The 19507-nt window shown below is 39.4% G+C and overlaps 1 protein-coding gene across 2 annotated transcripts in view; it reads right to left on the bottom strand.

Annotated features, from left to right (window-relative positions):
* RNF38 (ring finger protein 38) overlaps positions 1-19507 on the bottom strand; it is a 101579-nt gene that overhangs the window by 57142 nt on the left and 24930 nt on the right. The window lies entirely within an intron of this gene.

Below are 19507 nucleotides of genomic sequence, written 5' to 3'. Positions count from 1 at the left end.
ATGAGTCAGATGTGCAGACTTGTATGGTTGTTACAGTTAGCATTACTCTGCTAATTTGATGAAGATTTGGTACATACTGCTTTTTAGAATCTGCTAGAGTTGGAAGTGAAATGAAGTATAAGTGTGAATGACAGCCTTGTAGGCAACTTCAAGCTGTAAAGTAATTTACAATTTTTTCTTCTTAGCCTCGTCTTTCCATGCTTTAAAGGCTTTGCACAGATGGGGTGCACCCTGCTGCACCTTAACTAACCCTACACCGGGCTTTTATACTACTGTATAACTAAAGAATAAAATGTATAGAATATATCTCATTAATGAAAACCAAAAGAAAGTGTTTAAGTATTAGAAAAAAAATCTCCTTGACAGAAATACTAAGTTAAAGAAAAAAGTCTCTAAAAGGAACCAATGGAAACTCTAGCATTTGGCACTTTTAACCATAAAGAAAGGTAGAAAATATTTCTGTGTGCCAACAAGTGAACTTGGGTGAGGTAGTAGGTCTTTTTCATAACTTGCGATTCATGCTTGAGTGTATTTTCATCTCTCGGCAAAAGAATACAATTGCTACAACAGATTTATACTGGTCAGCATAGTTTTTGTAATGCAATGAGTGAAGTTCATATGGCTTAAGGTAGAAAGAGTCTAAAAAAAAACAAAGCTACTTGCAACAAGCACCTTCTCTTGAGAGCTCACTGCTAGAGGAAGTGGGAGGAAAGAAGCACAAAGAGAATGCTGGCCAAGGTAGATTTTTTGTTTTAGAAAGCAAAATATTCATTGAGAGTGGAGATTGTCTTGACAGCTGGAAAACAGTGCCCCACTAGCAAGCAACTGAGAGATTAGCAACAAAGAACAAAAATCTAGGAGTTATTTGTGCATTACTGAGATCGCACACAAGTCCAGTGGCCTACCTCTTGAGAAAGCCAGGTGCTTTGGAGGAAGGAGATGGAAACCACAGACAATTATAAAATAAGCCAAATGCTAACGAGAACAGAAAAGGAGGGTTTGGAGGGCATTGCGGGGGGGGTGTTACTTATGAAGGCTGTATCTTGTTTATCCTCAATTTACCCCTCTCAAACATTATAACTGATGGTTCTTATTTTTTTCCCCTTAATGCTTCTCTCTCTTCAGGGCACATGAAATTTCAGTTCCCCTGCTCTTAACGGAAGGCACAAAACTCAACCTTTTTCTATGATGCATTTAACATACTGCCAAAGTGCACTGGCAGTTTCTTTTAATGTATTCACCTTTTCCATGATGTGAATTAAAAGGCCATTTTTGATGTAGAACAATGTGCTTATTAATGTTACAATCTTATTTTTTCTTTATTGTAGATGTGAAAGGAAAAAAAGTGTGATCATTCTAACTTCTATGGTGACAGATGAAAAGCTCTTGGAATCTATAAATAAAACCAGACATTTCCTTTGAATATACTGTAGTCTCAAAAATTTATCCCTAAATAAGAATCCTTAAAGGAGCTATTAAACAGGCAAATACAGGCAATAAACTTAAATTTGAGAGACTGATGCAGCCATAAGAAAAAATAGCAAGTTTTAGGGCTTTATGAACAACCTATTTCAAAGCTTATAAACACTATGCAGCACACAGACACGAAAGGCACAGGGTAATCCAGCTGGATGCAGGGCTGCTCTGCAAAGCTAAAGGTTTCGTCAGGAGAGCCATACTTCTTCCCTCTCTCCTTACCTGCAGATGGGGAGATGCTTTCTCAACCAGCATTACTTTCAAGTCTGATATACAGCATGCTCAAGTGCTCAGTCTAGGTCATCTGCTTCAAATTAGCTACACACATGCACGTCAAAACCACTACTATGTTTGTCCCCAGTTAAACTGGAAGAAAAATATCTGCAACAGGTCCCAAGAGTCTATAAAGCAAATTGGGAGCTACTTTATTTTCATATTATTAAGTTTCGCTAAATAAAGAACACGTTGGAAATTCTACTGTACTTTTTCAAAGAGGAGAGCCCAAATATTTGAGGTAATCCTGTTTTTTCTACATACCTCTAAGTAGCAGGCAGCTCGTGAACACTGGGATGGAGTGTCCCACAAGAGCACAGTGGGCTCCCTAGCATGCTCAGCAGCAGACCTGGAAGTGGGCCAGAAGCACTTCCAGTCCACCTTCCAGGTCTGCCAGGGAACATGCAGGGGGCTGTTTGGTTGTTTTTTTAAAGAAAGGTGTATTTTCATCAATGTAACAAAATATGTCAATTTACAACTAAATATATTTTTTACAGTACATTTAGTACAAGTTTCCTAGGTAAACAAAAATTATATACAATTTGAAAAAAAAATATACAGCTTAACACAAGCAGAAATCCAACATTTTAGCAGGATGGCAAAATATATATTTCTTAGTTCACAAAATTAACTTTTTACTCATATTTGTTTCAAGTTGCATTAAGATGCAACTTCAATTTAATTACACTTCATATATATTAAAATAAAACTTTAATATCTTGGATCCAGAAACTTTTTTTTTTAAACCAAAACATGGTGCACATTTACAACAAATTCATTAACCACTAGTATTAATTGTTACAGTATTAGAAGTGTAAATGGTAGCTAGTGAATTAAGCCAATTATTTCAGTTGACTCTGGGGGAAATTATCTGAAATCCCTAGGTGCAAGTCAGAATCAGAAAATTAGGGTTGGGAGGGAACTCAGGAGGTCATCTACTGACCAATCCCCTGTTCAAAGCAGGACCACCCCCAACCAGATCATCCCAGCCAGGGCTTTGTTGAATTGGGACTTAAAAAACCTCCAAGGATGGAGATTCCATCATCTCTCTAGATAAGGGGTGTCCAACCTTTTTGAATGTGGGACCAGATCGTGAACTTTTTAATCACCCAGTGGGCCGGCGAGCCATATTCAAAGACCTCACAGGAAGTGGCATCACATTACCACCCCCCCCCACCACCAAAAGCTCGGTGTTTACTTCCATTTCTCATCACAGCACCTCGAGCCTCAGAAAATGGCTTGGTGGGCTGCATGGTGGCCTGCGAGCAGTATGTTGGACAAGCCTGCTCTAGGTAACCCCTTCACCACCCTCCTAGTGAGAAAGTTTTTCTAATATCGAACCTAAAAACTTCTTTTGCTGGACCTTGAGACCATTTCTTCTTATTCTGTCATCTGCCATCACTGAGAATAGTCCTCTAGCTCCATCCTTTTTGGAATCACCCTTGAGGAAGCTGACGGCTGCTATCAAATTCTCCCCTCAAGTCTTCTCTTCTCCAGGCTAAGCAAGCCCAGTTCCCTCAGCCTCTCTTCATAACTTACGTGCCCCAGCCACCTCACCATTGTTGTTGCTCTCCACTGCACTCTCTTCAATTTGTCCACATCCTTTCTATGGTGGAGGTCCCAAAACTGGACACAGTACTTCAAAAGTGACTTCACTAGTGCTGAAGAGGGGAATAACCATTTCCTTCGATCTGCTGGCAAAAATTCCTATTAATGCAGTCCAGGATGCTGTTAGCCTTCTTGGCAACAAGGGCTCAGTGCTGACTATTAGCCAGCTTATTGTCCACTATAATCCCCAGGTCCTTTTCTGCAGAGCTGCTGCTTAGCCACTTGGTCCCAAGCCTGTAGAATGGAACAATTCCATGCACTGCCAAGTACAGGACTTTGCACTTGTCTTTGTTGAACCTCATGAGATATTTTTTGGCCTGATCCTCCAACATGCTTAGGTCACGCAGAATCCTAGCCCTACTCTCCAGCATATCTACTACTTCCCCCAGCTTGGCATCACACATGAACTTACTGAGGGTGCACTCTATCCCATCTCCCAGATAACCGATGAAGATGTTGAACAAAACTGGCCCAAAAACTGGCCCCAGGACTGATCCCTGGGGTACTCCATCCAATACCAGCTGCTAACTAGACTGAGCCATTTATCACTACACATCAAGCCCAATGATCCAGCCAGCTTTCTATCCACCTTACAGTACACTCATCTAACCTATACTTCTTTAAACTTGCTTACAAGTATGCTGTGGGAGACTGCATCAAAAGCCTTGCAAAAGTCAAGGTATATCACATCCACTGATTTCCGCATATCCACAGAGCCAGTCATCTTGTCACAGAATGCAGTCAGGTTGGTCAAACATGTCTTGCCCTTGGTATATCCATGCTGACTGTTCCGAGTCACCTTCACCTCCAAGTGCTTAGAAATGGTTTCCTTGAGGATGCCCCTCCATGATTTTTCCAGGGGTAAGGCTGACTGGTCTGTAGTTCCTTGAATCCTCCTTCTTCCCTTTCCTAAGGACAGACACTATATGTATCCCTTTCCAATGATCCTGGACCTGCCCTGATTGTCACGAGTTTTCAAAGACAATAGCCAATGGCTCAGCAATCGTTATCAGCCAGCTACTTTAGCACCCTCAGATGCATTACATTTGGCTCCATGAACATATACACATCAAGCTTTTCTAAATAGTCCCTAACATTCTTTTACCACTGTGGGCTGCTCCCCTCCTCCCCAGATGGAGCTGCCAGGTGCAGTAGCCTGGATGCTGACCTTACCGGCAAAGACTGAGGTAAAAAAGGCACTGAATACTTCAGCCTTTTCTTCATCATCTGTCACTAGGTTGCCTCCCCCATTCAGTAAAGGACCCACACTTTCCCTTACCTTCTTGTTGCCGACATTTGTAGAAACCCTTCCTCTAACCCTTCACATCCCTTGCTAGCTGCAACTCCAGTTGTGCTTTGGCCTTCCTGACTTCATCCCTGCATGCCTAAGCAATATTCTTATACTCCCTCCCCAGTCATCTGTCCAAGCTTCCACTTCTTGTAATCTTCCTTTGTGTGTTTAAGCTCACTGAAGAGTTCTCTGCTAAGCCACGCTGGTTGCCTGCCATAGTTGCTATTCTTCCTGCTCATCAGGATGGTTTGTTCCTTAGCCCTCAGTAAGGTTTCTTTAAAATACAACCAGCTTTCCTGGACTCCTTTCCCTCTCAAACTGGCTTCCCAGGAGATCGTGCCCATCAAGTCAGCTTTTCTGAAGTCCAGGATCCATACACTGTTGCTCTCCTTCCTTCCTTCCCTTCCTCAGGATCCTGAACTCGACCATCTCATGGTCACTGCTGCCCAAGTTGCCATCCACTTCTACATTCCCCACCAATTCTTTCCTGTTTGTGAGCAGCAGGTCAAGAGCACAGGACCTTGGTGGTCTCTCCAACACTAGTACCAGAAGTCGCCCCCAGTGTGCTCCAAACACTTTCTAGATTGCCTGTGCACAGCTGTATTGCCCTCCTAGCAGATGTCAGGGTGACTGAAGACCCCCATGAGCCAGAGCCTGTGATATGGGAATTTCCACTAGTTGTCTGAAGAAAGCAAGCCTCATCAACCTCATCCTCCTGGTCTGGGAGCCTATAGCAAAGGGGTAGTAGCCTGCCAGGCCATTTTATCTAGCCTGCGGGGTCCCTAAAAAACTTAGAAAATTAATATTCTTCTGCCCTGGGCTGCCCGTCATGTGGCCCTCGATGGCTTGCCAAAGCTCAGTAAGTGGCCCTCTGCCCAAAATAAATGCCCACCCCTGCTATAGCACTACATCATCACCCTTGTTGCTCTCCCCTCTAACCTTAACCCAGAGACTTTCAATATGCCCATCTCCAGTTCCATACTGCAGCTCTGAGCAGTCATATAACTCCTTTACATGCAGTGCAACTCCTCCTCCTTTCTACTGCCTGTCCTTTCTGAACAGTTTGTACCCATCCATGACAGTGCTCTAGTCATGCAAGCTAGCCTACCAAGTCTTTATTATTCCTATCATCTGTGCGAGGGCTTCCAAACCTTCCTGCTCGATTCCCAGGTTCTGTGAATTTGTGCACAGACACTTGAGGTAACTAGCCAACTGCCTTTCAGGAAGAATGAGGCCACCTCCCTTGCTGCCTCCTCTTAAGTCAGAAGCTTAAGTCAAAAAGCTTAAGCTCAAATAATTTAAGTTCTTACTTGACTCATTTGGTTTAAAATGACAGTCATTTCTTTTATCCAGGCTGCTCTGACTTTTTTTTTTTTTTTAAACTTCCTTTCGTTTAAACTTTATGAGCTCTAAAAATGTATCCTCCTAACCTCTTTTTCATTCATACACCATATACAGGGTCAAGCTTCCAATACATGAAATAGTACCATATTTTTATAGCCTGACCTCAAGAAGTAAGATGTTTTCTCCTCTCATGCTTATATAGAAGAAAATAACCCTTCAAATCCAGAGTTTTTAGTAGAAGCTCACCAACTCATAGTATAATCTATTAAAATTAAATAAATTTGTAACTTAGCCTAAGCTGTATTAAATTCAAATGTCATTTTAGGATGGTTTATTTTTAAAAAGGAAAACTTAATCATACTTTAAATAAAAACAACAAAAGAATAAACATGTAAACAGGGATTTACATTTAAAAAAATAATTTAAAAAAAAATCTATTTTTTTTTTTAATCTACCCTGCCCCACACAATCTTCTTTTGACTTGAAGTCAATTCTCCAAAGCTTTCCCCATCCTCAAGTGCTACTAAGCACTCCCCACATCACCACTGACTACTCAGTGACTTTTCAATAGTCCTGCAGCCTGACAGCTCATTCCCTATTCTGTATGTGCTCATTTGACGGTATTATGCAAAGTGCAGTGCTCTGCACTTGTCCTTGTCCTTAATGAATTTCATTCAGTTTATTTCAGACCATTTCCCCAAATTATTGAAGTCATTTTGAATCTTACTCCTGTCTTCTACAATCCCAACAACCCTGCTCAGCTTGGCATCATGTACAAATTTAGTCAATCTACATTCAGTTCCACCCTTTGAAGTCATTAATGAAAATATGAATTGTTACCAGATCCTGGAGAACCACACTTGATACCTTTTCCAAGTCTGGTATCAAGCCAGTGATGACTACTCATTCAGCCTGATTATTCAGTTATGTACACATTATAGTAGTTTTAACTAAACTATTTCCTAAGCTCACTTTGTGGAAGACAGCAATGAAAAGCTTCAAGTAAAGACATGACATATCACATCCACTGATATACCCTCTCTTGCATCAAAAATGGGCATCGCCTTGTCAGAGAAGATCAGGTATGACATGTTTTTGACAAATGCACATTAACTGTTATTTCACACCTTGTTGCCTTGTCTGTGCTTACAAAATAATAGACCAGAAAGAGACCAGAATCTATCATCAGGTCCTGCAGTGATACTGACTGATTTGTAGTTTCCTGGGACCTGCTTTCTATTCCCTGCTCCGCCCCTCCCTTTAAGATGGATGTTATTTCTGTCCCTTAAGTTTTCTGGGACCTCCCATGAGCTCTGTAAGATAACAGCTATAGTTGTGCATCACATTCTAGCCAGTAAGAGACACAAACGGAAGAAATACACTGTATGCACGGCCATCACAAACAAGCCTTTTTCACAAAGTAAATCTGGAAGCGATTAAAATGATTAAATAATTAGATTTGCATAACGGCTAAAAGAGCAAGCTCTTTCTATTTCTATAGTTCTTCATTCGAATATTTCTCCCCCCCCCTTTTTCTTCATTTCTTTATTATACACGTTCTTCTCCTGTGATGGAGACCTTAGTAAGTAACTTCACCTTTTGTGCTTCGGTTCCCTAACATCTGAAACGCTCTGTAAAAAACTCCAAGATCATACTAAAAACAGAAACTACACATTGCATAACAGCTAGTGGCACCGTTATTAAAATGTGTCCCTTTCTGCTATTTTACTTGAGCCTACCTAATTTCCCTGATTATCAGCTTTCTGACCCAACTAGAACAAAGGCATGGGACTACAGGTAGAAGGAAGAAGTTTTGCTCTTCATTGTTGTTGTGATGGGGTTAAAAAAAAAAAAAAAAAATCACGTGTAGAAACAAAACTTCAGAAATGCCATTTTGCTTTTTCAACACCATGAACAAAACCCCCAGTTTGATACTGAACTCAATGAAAATTACATGTAAAACACCATGGTGACAGACGAAACACATTGGTTTTATTTTTACGATGAAAACACAATAATGATCCTTATGAACTGGGGCTTAAAAATATAGCGCCACTGGTTTTATGCACATTCCACCATCGCTTGCATTTAAAGCAACATTTCCAATACCAGTTTGGTCCAATACACTAAGAACTAACCAGTTCCTGCCTTTCTATCTTATTAAATATTCATTCCGAGTTTACGCAGTTAATCCAGACACAATGACACACTAAGGGTCAAGAATATGAGGCCTTAAGTCACACGCCCTTACTAGCACTAATCATGCATTTTTCAAGTAGCCACAGAAGTTACTATTTAGCATTTATTTTTTAAAGACTACATGAGGTAACGCTGCAAAAATGCCCAAAATTGTGAATCTTGAATATTTTCTGGTTCTTGGTCAGCAATACCACAGCTTTAAGTACGCCAAGTCTGTGCGCGAGCTGCAAATCGCAATGAACTACATATTTAGATTGCAATATCACCCAATAATATTAAACATTTTACTACGAAATTAGACTTCTTTTGCACAGAAGAATTTGATACATTTTCAAACACAAAATAACAAGCATTGAGAAAACTTCAAAAGTTTCAGGTATGTAATAGTACTTTTCTGCTGCATGCAAGAAATGGAAGAAAAATTACTACATTTAAAAATGCTAAAAAATTAGCATCCTATTGGACACACTATTATGTATAAAGTAAATAAACAAGCACTATAAAAAATACATTTTGCTCAAAGTTATGCATTTAATAATTTTCCATGTGAATACTCGCACAAAATAAATATGTACAAAGATGCAGCACATGCCTGGCATCCAAAACAGCTACTTTTGTAACACTAAAGCAACTTAGAAGAATTAAGGGAAATCACAGCAATCTCATCAAAGTTCTTCAAATTGAATTTCAATGGTATTTGCATGTCAAAGACAGAATGATGAATGAATTTCTTTTAAATACAAATTGCTGCGTGCAAACAGCAATTCAAATCTTTTGACATAGAAAAACTTTTTCCATTTCTTATTTTTCAGAGAAATGAATCAAACCAATTTCAACACTGCTGAAGAAACATAAAAGGCAAAATGTTTATTTAACATTACATCAAGGTGAATTTTTCTCAATTAGAGACCTTTACCTACCATCATCCACAAATGATCCAAATCGTAAGGAGAAAAGAACCAGCTCTACCTCTTTAAAAACAAATCATGATCAAAAGCACTGCTTCCCAACAGAGAGCAAAACTAAATAATGCAAATGTGCTCTTACTTCAACCCCAGTTGGTACAATAGAAACTATCACCCTACAAAATTTTTACCCTTCACATAATTTCTGGACCATCACAGCTATAAAAGGGAAAATAATGAAAAACACAAGCTAAAAAAAGATCCCGAATTACACAGTGACATCTTAGGATAATTTCTTGCACAGCCATAAGGGGACATTGGCAACCCTCTAGCTAACACATGCAACTCCATATATGCAATACTACTAATGCAGGAGAACTTAAAAAAACACCCTGAGAAACCATCCTTTTCACCTAATCTACTTCAAAGGGGATCAACTTAAAAGGGAGATTCTCACTTACATTAACAGGGAGACATACTTAGTACTATGAACAGACCCAAATATACCTGATGACAGCCACCTTACATAAGAAAAACCCCCAAGGGGTCCAATAAAAGACATCACCCTTTCACTTCATAAAGCTGACTATAATTGTTAAGTCTCAATATCTAGCCTCAGTTTTGAAATATTAAAATCAACTTTGGTCTTGGCTGGATCACGTAAAAGTTAAAAACTACCTGAAAGCAAAAACTTCAACTACACCAAGAACTTTCTTCAAGCTTTTAATATACTTCGATAGAAAGTATTAGTCTCAATATTACCACTAAAGACTTACAAATTATGTTTTCAAGTTTAGGAAACATACAGCAAATATTATGTCAAAACAGTTTTTGGTAGAGGCAAGGATTTGAGAGTGACACCTTTTATTGGACCAATTGCATTGGCTGGGATAGACTTAAATGAGCTTTGAATACAATGCATTCTTCTTCGTTTTGACAGAAAAAAAATATTTGTATTCATCTTGTAAATATACAGCAGACCACATGTATAGTATATATAGTTACTATATAGCATTACAGCAGGTTGGCCAGACCCTGGAATAGTTTAGACAGGGACAGCCATGTCTTGATCAGGGGGCTGGACTGCCCAAGGTCCCTTCCATCCATACCATTTGTACAACCCTATGATAATTCCATCATCAAGTTATCTATTGAGACAGAAGTTCAAGACTCCATGTAATGGCAACTTCTAGGCACACAGAATCCCAAACTCAAATTCTGATATGTAGGAAAGTTAAAAATGTATTGGTTTCCAAATAAAAAAATGTTGTATTGATGGAGAAAAGTCTTAACACTAAAGGCTTAAACTATAGTTTACTAGTAAGTCCTTGTTTATACCCACCCATGCTAACTTCGCTAGTATTAAAAAAAAAAGTGTACCTAAATATTTTATAGTGCACGTAGTTTTAAAACTAGATTTGATCTGAAAACAAGCTGTTTCTCTCGCTATAAAGCCAAACCTATAGATTAGACATCAGGAAGAAATTATTTACAGTAAGGGTTACCAGAATCTGGAATGGGCTTCCAAGGGAGGTGGTGCTCTCCCTTACCTTGAAGGTCTTTAAGAGGAGACTGGACAAGCACCTGGCTGGGATCACCTGACCCCACCACTCTTCCCTGCCCATGGTCAGGGGGTCAGACCCAGTGATCTACTAGGGTCCCTTCCAACCCTCAATATCTATGAAATCTATAGATGTAAAATCAAATGACAAGGCTACAGGTTACCCAACTCTTCTGTTTTTTCTATTCACAGTAAGAGGCAGATCTCTAGCAAATGCCAAACTGGCCCTGCAGTAACAATCTACCCATATCCTGTTGAAAGTTTTTCTTGCGTTTCCCACAGATTGTTTTCAGTCAGTCATGGGTATCTTTGAAAAGCTGCTGTAGCTAGAAATTTGTTGCTGTGAAGAACAAGAAAAAATAGTTTAAGAGGCTCTGGATGAAAGGGAACAGCAGACAGAACTAGGAAGTAGAGCAATGCAACTTGCTTAAAATGATATGTCAGAGTCTGAAGAAAGGAAGAATCCATTCATCCCCAGAGATGTGGGTTTTCTGGAAAATTTTGAATTGGAAAACTTTTCAGAAATTTTTTTAGTACCCCAAATAAACATGCTAAATCAAATCATGCTCTATTTGACTTGCATTTAGTACACAAAACTAAAAAAGTACCCCCATGTTAATTTTATGTCCCAATAGCCTCAAGTATTTGAACTGAAATATTCAATTAGGAAAAAAAATTAAATACAGAACACTTAATGTGGTTTAAATGTTATATTCAAAACGCATTCAAAGCTTTATGTGGTAAAATTATTTTTATTGAAATACTTGTAAAAATGTCAAGACAATATACAATACCATGCACTTCCCTTACACATTTTTTGTTTATTTAAGAAAAAATGAAGGCACTGAAAACTGTAGACACACTAATTTTAACACACCCAAAGAACTGTGCATAATATGCTGTGGCTGTCCACTCATCTACTTCAACAGAATGTAACTCTCTTCACTGAGGTCACTGCGGCACCTCCAGTTTCACTGCCACTATCTGTAGAACCATTTGCACTACTTATTAGTTCCATTTCAGAATCAGATTGAGGCAAATCTGATTCACAACTACTTGAACCACATTCTCCTTTGCTAAAGGATGGTTTTACCAATGAGTCTCTGGGCAAGGGCAACATATCATCATAGAAGCACAATTAGGGAAGGAGATGCAGTGACTGATTCTCCAGAAACAAGAGATTTTGAGAAATAGAAACAAGCTTAGTGGTGCATTCATTTGTTAATTTAGTCCTCTTTTTTGTCTCGATTGAGCTGAAAGCCTCCCAAGTTCTGTTCACAAGAAGCTGCTGTTGGTGGAATGCTTAGGATCCTTACAGCAATCCTGGGCAACAGTCGGGTGTTACAATTTCCCTTCCACCCTGTGAGAGGAGACATTCTCTGCTGTCCACCAAATGAAGTTTTTGCTTCAAAGTTGTTCTTTTGCACAGTACTCAGCAATGTCTGTCATCATAGATATTTCGTCAATGGTGGGGACATTCTTAGCTACTTCCACAATTGTATGGAGAGCAGTAGATAATTCATCTTCTGAGAAATGTTGTCCTGAGGATCCAAAAGGTTTGCTGCCAGATGAACTGGATGAGAGCAAAACTCAAATCTCTTAGTAAACATTTGTTTTACTATTACTGCTGCTTTTTTGGATAGAGGTGAAGATGACAAAAGCTCAGTTGTCTGAATATCTCTAGAACAGTTGAAAGGCTTGATGCATCTCCTTTAAGTTTCTTGATAGACAGCAAAAATTGAATGCTCCTTGAACTTGAACCCTGAACGCATCGTTGTCGAGCATCTGCTTCCGAACATTCATGGAAATAATCTGGGATACTGTGTCATCTATTGAAGCACACTGCAAACAATTCTTTGTGTGCATCAAACTATGTAAAAGCTTTGTAGCCAAGCCCCATCTAGCGCAATAAAAGTGCACTTTCCTTCCCCTGCTTCTTTCTGTAATTTCTTCAAAGTCTGATTAGCAACATGATGATTGTTGAATACCTTCACAATTGCTTTGCAGTCTGCCAATATTGCCTTCATTGTGTTCACATTTACTATGTCCTTTGCCAGAAGATTCAACCCATGAGCAAGACAGCCAAATACTATTAAAGGCAAAGTATCCTCATTTAATATTTCATAGAGCATTCTTTGCCATGCAGCTTTCATGTTACTCACATGATCAGTTACAAGGGTTTGTACCCTTGAGGGACCTGAACTTTCAGTCTCTTCACCCAATAATCTGGCTACGCATTCATCTTTATGACAAGAAGATTTGGTAGCAATTGCTTCAGGAATATTCGTTCAGGTGTTGCTAACAATTGTTCAATAAAGGATTTCCTTGTATATCAGTCCATCCATCGGACATCAGCTAGTGATTCTGCTAGACCAATCCTTTGAATAACCATTGTCTGAACCGTCACACTCCAAGAGACAATGTGATAAGCAGTAACGTGACAGTAACCTATATAATGGGCGAAGTTAGTTTGCACTGTTCCTTCCAGTACTCATTTTCAGTTACAGACAGAGGTGTACCACTTGCCAATATAGCTCGAGCTAATGTCTCGCCTGCTTTTTCTTGATCTTCTTTTGACATTTTGTCCACAAAGCTTAATAAAAAGCTTGGCAGTCTTGAACAGCCATAGCGGATTGCATATCTGGTAACAATGGTCTTAAAAGCAAGAATCCTGCTGCTTCTTCCCCTAGACCTGGCAGCTGAAAATTTTCATTTTTCATTTTTTTTTGTAAATCTACTACTTCACTTGAGCTATCAAGTTCCTGCAACAAAGGGGTGGGGTGGGGTGGGGGAAATATTTTTATTTTAGCCTATTCTAGTCTGACCTCATTCATTAGGAGAAGCAGCAGCAGGGAGGGAGCTTGCTTCCCCACTCCCTGCTAGCAAGAACACTCTGCTGCTCAACTTGCTGCTCAGCTGCCCTGGAACTGCAGAGCCAAAAAGAAGTATAGGCTGGCCTCTGCCATCAGCCAGAGGACTAAGATCACTCTGTTGGGTTGAAATAGTTAACTATTCATCTATTATATAATTTTTAAAAAGTATTGTTAAGCCTCAGCCAATTTGACTGCTTAGTGCAAGCAGAAAAGCAGGATACAAATATTGTAAATAAAGTAAATAATAGTCCCAAGTTGCATTAACAATTTTAAAAATGATAATATTTTAAAACAATATAGATGCTAGTCTATACCATAGTTTCTCAGCCTGAGGTATGCATACCCCAGGTGGTACATGAGATAGGCAGGAAGTATGCAGGTACCTCAACACTCTCTCTCACCCTCTTTTTGTCTCAAAACTATAGCAAAAAATGTGGTGCACTGTGCATTAAAATTCCCCAGTAATAATCTGGCATGCCTGGGTTCAGCCCTCCTAGGTTTTGGCAACATCACTTCTAGCCCAGGTACACACTTGAGTTGCCACCTTTTATACCAGGGGTGGACAACCCTATCCACATCAGATCAGACATCTGTCATATCACGGCCCTTCTTCCAACATATAGCACACATTATTCTGTAAATATAAAATTCCATGGAAAATTGAGTGTTGGGGTACTACTGAAAATTTTCAGAAGTTAGGGGATACTTGCTACTTAAAAGGTAGAGAAACACTGGTCTATACTGTGTGTTGTTTAACACATTAATTTGTTTGCTTGCATAGGATTCCTGAAGTAGACTTTTCTTAGATGATGTTGTTCCACCACTTTGTTGTATTAGCTTTCTGTACATGGCTTACACTCTTTTTACACGTTAGTAAATGTTTCTTCATTCTTGTTGTGTTGTTAGCATACTCCTGCCCACAATATTTACATCTATCAACTTGATAGATGCGACTTGAACTTCACTAAAATGATGCCACACAGTAGTTTTTTTTTCTGATTAGGCATTATGATGACTACTTCAAAGCAAAAGCACTAAAAAACTAACAGATCTTATGCAAACACTTCCAACTTCCCCAAGTCAAGGAATGAAATGAGACACTGCTCTGTGTGTTTGGTGAACTGAAAGTGAAACAAAAATTAATTACAGTTTTAGTTTTGCTTTCACTTGTAGCCTGAAATAAGAATTTTAGCGTTGGTTTTAATTTGACCTGCACAGCCAATTAAATGAATTCATAACTTGATTTTTGGTTTGGATTACTATGCGAGTGTATTTACCCTCCCGTTTACAAATCAATAAAACATACAGATACACTCTCTCACACACTTTCTAGGGATAATCACCAGAAAAAACATTAATTACAACTTTGAAACTGCCAAGCTTGCCTAATATTGTATTGGCATCCATTCATTGTTACTAATGAATTTTATGAAGCAATGAATTTTTAAAAATGAAAAGTTTCCAACAGAAAAATAAAGCACTGGAAAATTTTCCTCCTCACATCTCTGTTCACCCCACAACTGGAACTGCATTTAGAGAACAAATATAGGAGCAAGCATGGGACAGGACTTTCTCAGGAGCCTGCAAATCACACTCAAGGCCCCTGATAGCCCAGACTTTTGGCCAAAGAGAATGCAAAAAGAACTAAGTGGAAAACAAGTGCACTGCCTCAACTTCACTCCCATCACCCAACAACTCTAGTGTTGCCAAAGCCCACCCCTTCTCCCCCCTGCTTCCAGTTTTATGGGCTAGATTCAGTCCACAGGCTGTAGATTGGAACAAATATCCTCTATTTCACTTTCAAGTGCTACATTAATAAACAGTAGAAGAAGTTAAAAAAAATGAAATAGACACACCACTAAAATGATGAAGAAGGAAAAAAAATAACCCTAGGATTAATCCCAGCATGATTACTGCTAACAGTGAAGTAATAATGCATACAAAAGTCTAATCCATAATACTAACCAAATGTACAAAATATACCAAACAGCTTGCACTTTGCAAAAAAACCACTGCAAATAAATAAGTTTGAAGAGTTTCTTCCTTAAATTATTAATGTCATCAAATCTCAAAATATGAGTAGTTTAAAAATTAATGGTTATGCTACAATGCATTTACCTAGAATATGTATTAAGCATTAGTTTCAGAAAAGCTCTGAGGAACTGTATGCTTAAACACTGCATCTTATTATGCACACACTCAAACTGTGTCCATGAGCAGTGATGCCAAAAGAATTCCTGGTTAAATTTAAGGTATTTGTTTTGATCCACAAAAGGCCTGCCTAAACAGCTTAGAAACAACTTACATGCCTGCAAGGACACCTCTATCTATGCCACTGAACCAGGGGTCAAGAGTGAGCTGGAAGGCATACTTAGAAGGAACTGCTAACTGAGTTCATCTAGTCTTCATGTCAGCATTTGACATAGGTCTAAAGAAAAAAAATATACACGTAGCTAAACAAACATAGCTTTAAGATTATGTTTAGGGAAAATATTAAGTGTAACCTGCTAAAAACATTACATTTTTATGCTTGTTTGCAAATATAAGACAACTTTTCTGTAGATGCTTGTTCCAAAGAACATTTATACACAACTCAAAATGTTTCATTTTTTGGTAAACCACAGCCTGGAATTTACTTAAACACACTGCTTTACTTACTACAAACAAACCAAAACCCCACTCCTTTTTGCAGCGGAAGCACTCCAAGTACAGGAACTTTGAAAATCATATCTTCTGAACCCACTTTTGTAACCAGCATGTTTTAAAAAATGCGGATACACCGAAAAAAAAGTTAGGTATACAGTGTGATAATAGGAGATTTCATTATGTTAATTTATAAAAGAGATATAAGAAACTACTAGAATATAGGTGCATGGACCCTAGACTTCAGAATGAGGTTTAAATATGCAAAATGAAAACTTCAAGGTCTAATGCAGAAAGCAGAACTTTCAGGACCTCCATTCGGTTAATAAACACCAGAACGTCCCTATATGCATGCACATCTTTGTCCAAGAGTATGCTTCTGAAAGACAAGTCATTTTCAGAAAGTTTCTGGGGATCAATCTAAACAAGAAATTCTCCCTCTTAAACCAAGTAAATAGAGTTGAATACATTAAACTGAACAAACTCAAAAGCTAACCTTTCTCTTTGAAAATTTTAGAAAATTTTAGAGTTTCACTACCAGGAAATTTACCTAATAGGAAGGGCCCCATAAATTTTAACTCACAGTTATTAACCAATATCAATTTCTGTCACAAATGTTTTGACATCCAAACTCGAAAGAGTAAATAAGAGTAAAAATCTAAGCATCCCCTATCATTTTAAAAGTGAATTACAAAAGTTAGATGTGAAATATTTGCAAACACATCCAGAACAATAAAAACACAGTTCAGGGTTGGCCAAAAAACAGGGCACACTGACAGCTGACTTGATGAATCCATCAGAGGAAGATCCAAGGGGGGCCTACAGACATTTTAAAATTATTTTCTTTTATTGCATACACCTCAATCCTAGTTGTCCGTATTGAATAGAATTAAGGACAATGATAGCCACAATGCAGGCACTTAATACTCCATGAAATATGATCATGCCCTATGAAGACTGGACATATGACCAACCAAATATGACCTTTCTGGTCTACTACAAACTCCAGGTGAGGGAGAGCAGGAACCTGAAGGAAATTCCCAAAAGGCTACTACTTGAAGGAAACCTGGGCCTTCCTCTCCCTTCTCATGCTCTGCATCATGCTTTTGTCATAGTTTACATTTAGCATCTTGCTTTAAGGCAAGTATGAGTACTTCTAATTTTCTCACAAATGATGTTAGTAGTCGGGTGCTATGCCTGCAAAAACATGTCATATTAACTGTACAATCATTAAAATGTTAATCTCAGATATGTTGAAGACGACCCTATATTCACCATCAGCCTAACCCACAAGTCTCAGACTTGTAGGCAAACACTAGAAGAGGTATCAAGTCTTCCGATTACCCCAGTTTCAATTTCAGAGCTACAAACAAAAATCCCTTTTAAAAGGTGTAGTTATTTTCAAATTTGTTTTCCAAAATGTATAACTTTACACTGCATTTAGATTGCTTTATTTTGCAGGTTTTCTGCATCAGAATATATTTAATTCCCAAAAGGTTTAGCTGACGTAAAATAAGACTTTGCCAGTAATGTTATTTTAAAGGATATAAATGATCTATTTTACAGAAAGCATAACATTTTGAATAAAAGTGTTTTTAGAACTTTCTATACTGGTTTGTAATATCTAGGAACCAAACTAGCATCACTGATGCTGGTTTCTATAGGAGTAAAATAATACTTTGTGGGGAAAAAAGCCCAACAGTAGCTCCCACAGGTGCAAAGGAAAAGCTGTTTGGCCTGCAGTGCAAGCTTAGTGTATCATTTATGGCGTCAGTTAGAACTCACATCATTGTAAATTTGGATGTCTGTGCTGCTAAGCAGCGAGGTTGATTCAACACTTAACCAGGCATCATAAGACCATAGAAATCCTACCCTACTGGAGAGAAAATTGCATTTTGCACAGCAAGGTTTCTCAAACTTCCCACATAGACTCACATTTATAGGAACTCTCTACTCTTCCAGCAAGGTTACCCTTCTACAAACACTCAACAAGCAGGGAGGACCTGCAACCCCACTCACTGATATTCTTAACTTTTCCATTTATGTTTCTAAAAAACATTTAAAAGTTAAAAAAAAAAAAAAATCAAAAGCAACAGATATTTTGTCATGAATGAAATCCCAGGAACCTTTCCTGCTTCTCCTGATCACCTTATCCCTGCTTATTTCCCCCACCTTCAACTTTTGCCAGTTGTCCTCCTCCTTCCTCACTGCATTACACTTCCTATTCCTGATTCCTTCCCCTCCAGGACAGTCTTTCCCACTCGCAGTTCCCAGTGGTTCAAGGCCCCAAACAGGCGTTTCCTTCCCTGTTCAAAAGTGCTCCCCAAACAGAGGTGAAGAACTCCCTGAAGAACTACCCTGTAATCTCAGGGCAGCCACCAAGCTTTAACAAGCCACAGGCTGGAATGACCCAACTCTCATCCAATACAGGCTGGGTGCCTCTGGCAGCATGTCAGCAGCAAGCTGGGAAGGGGGGATCCTGTGGGACCTGTGCCCATGATGCCACCACCTCTCCCAATCTCTCCCCCTCCAAGTCTGCAGCACAGGCACAACTTCCAGCTGGTCGAGCTGCAGTGCTACTGCCACTTCTTGCTTCCTTCCTGCCTTCCCTTGGCCTCCTGAAACCAAACGAGCAGGGAAGAGTGGGGAGAAGCTGCAGTGGTATGAAGCTGGAGGCTTTTGCCTTTGCCCATGGGCTGGATCCAGTGGCTTTGCTGGCCACACGTTACCAGCTTCTGGTGTAGAGCAACTTGCTGAGCTGACAAGTAACCAAACTGTTCCCTTTTGTAAACACAAGGTGTTTAAATACCCAGATGAACCTGATACCTAGGACTACTGTTTTATAGGCATTTCCGTCCCAGAACAGCATTAAAGCAGATGGGCAGACACCAAAGGTTAACAAAAAACCCCTTGGTAACAAGACTTAAGGTGTAGCACAAAAGCGCAGCAGCACAGGAACCACTGGGCAGGTCTTCTACAGAAAACAGCCATCCATTTTTCACAGGATTAGACCCATTTCTTTACTAAAAAGGCAACCTTGCCTCAGATTGGAGTGAGCCCTGTCATGAAACATGCCAACAACTTTCAGTTTTCAAACGTCCCCGCTGCTCTCCTGCCACTCCCCCAGCAAGTCAGCGCATGGCTGTGCAGCTACTGACACTTCACAAGCAACTCTGGAAACCGTGTTTTCTTCCAGAAGACAGAGCAGTGGTTTGGCTTCCCTGAAGCCCGGCCAAGAGACCTGGAGCAGGTGCTAAGTGGGCTGAACCCGGCCGCCTCCCGGGCAAAGCTCAGCCGCGGGTCGAGCCCTTGGCAAACGAGGCCGCGGCGGGGA

Source organism: Crocodylus porosus, unplaced genomic scaffold (genome assembly GCF_001723895.1).
Source record: "Crocodylus porosus isolate Cpor-Errol unplaced genomic scaffold, CroPor_comp1, whole genome shotgun sequence".
NCBI lineage: Eukaryota > Metazoa > Chordata > Crocodylia > Crocodylidae > Crocodylus > Crocodylus porosus.
Note: the sequence above shows the minus strand (reverse complement) of the source record. Positions and strands in the feature narration are given on the sequence as shown.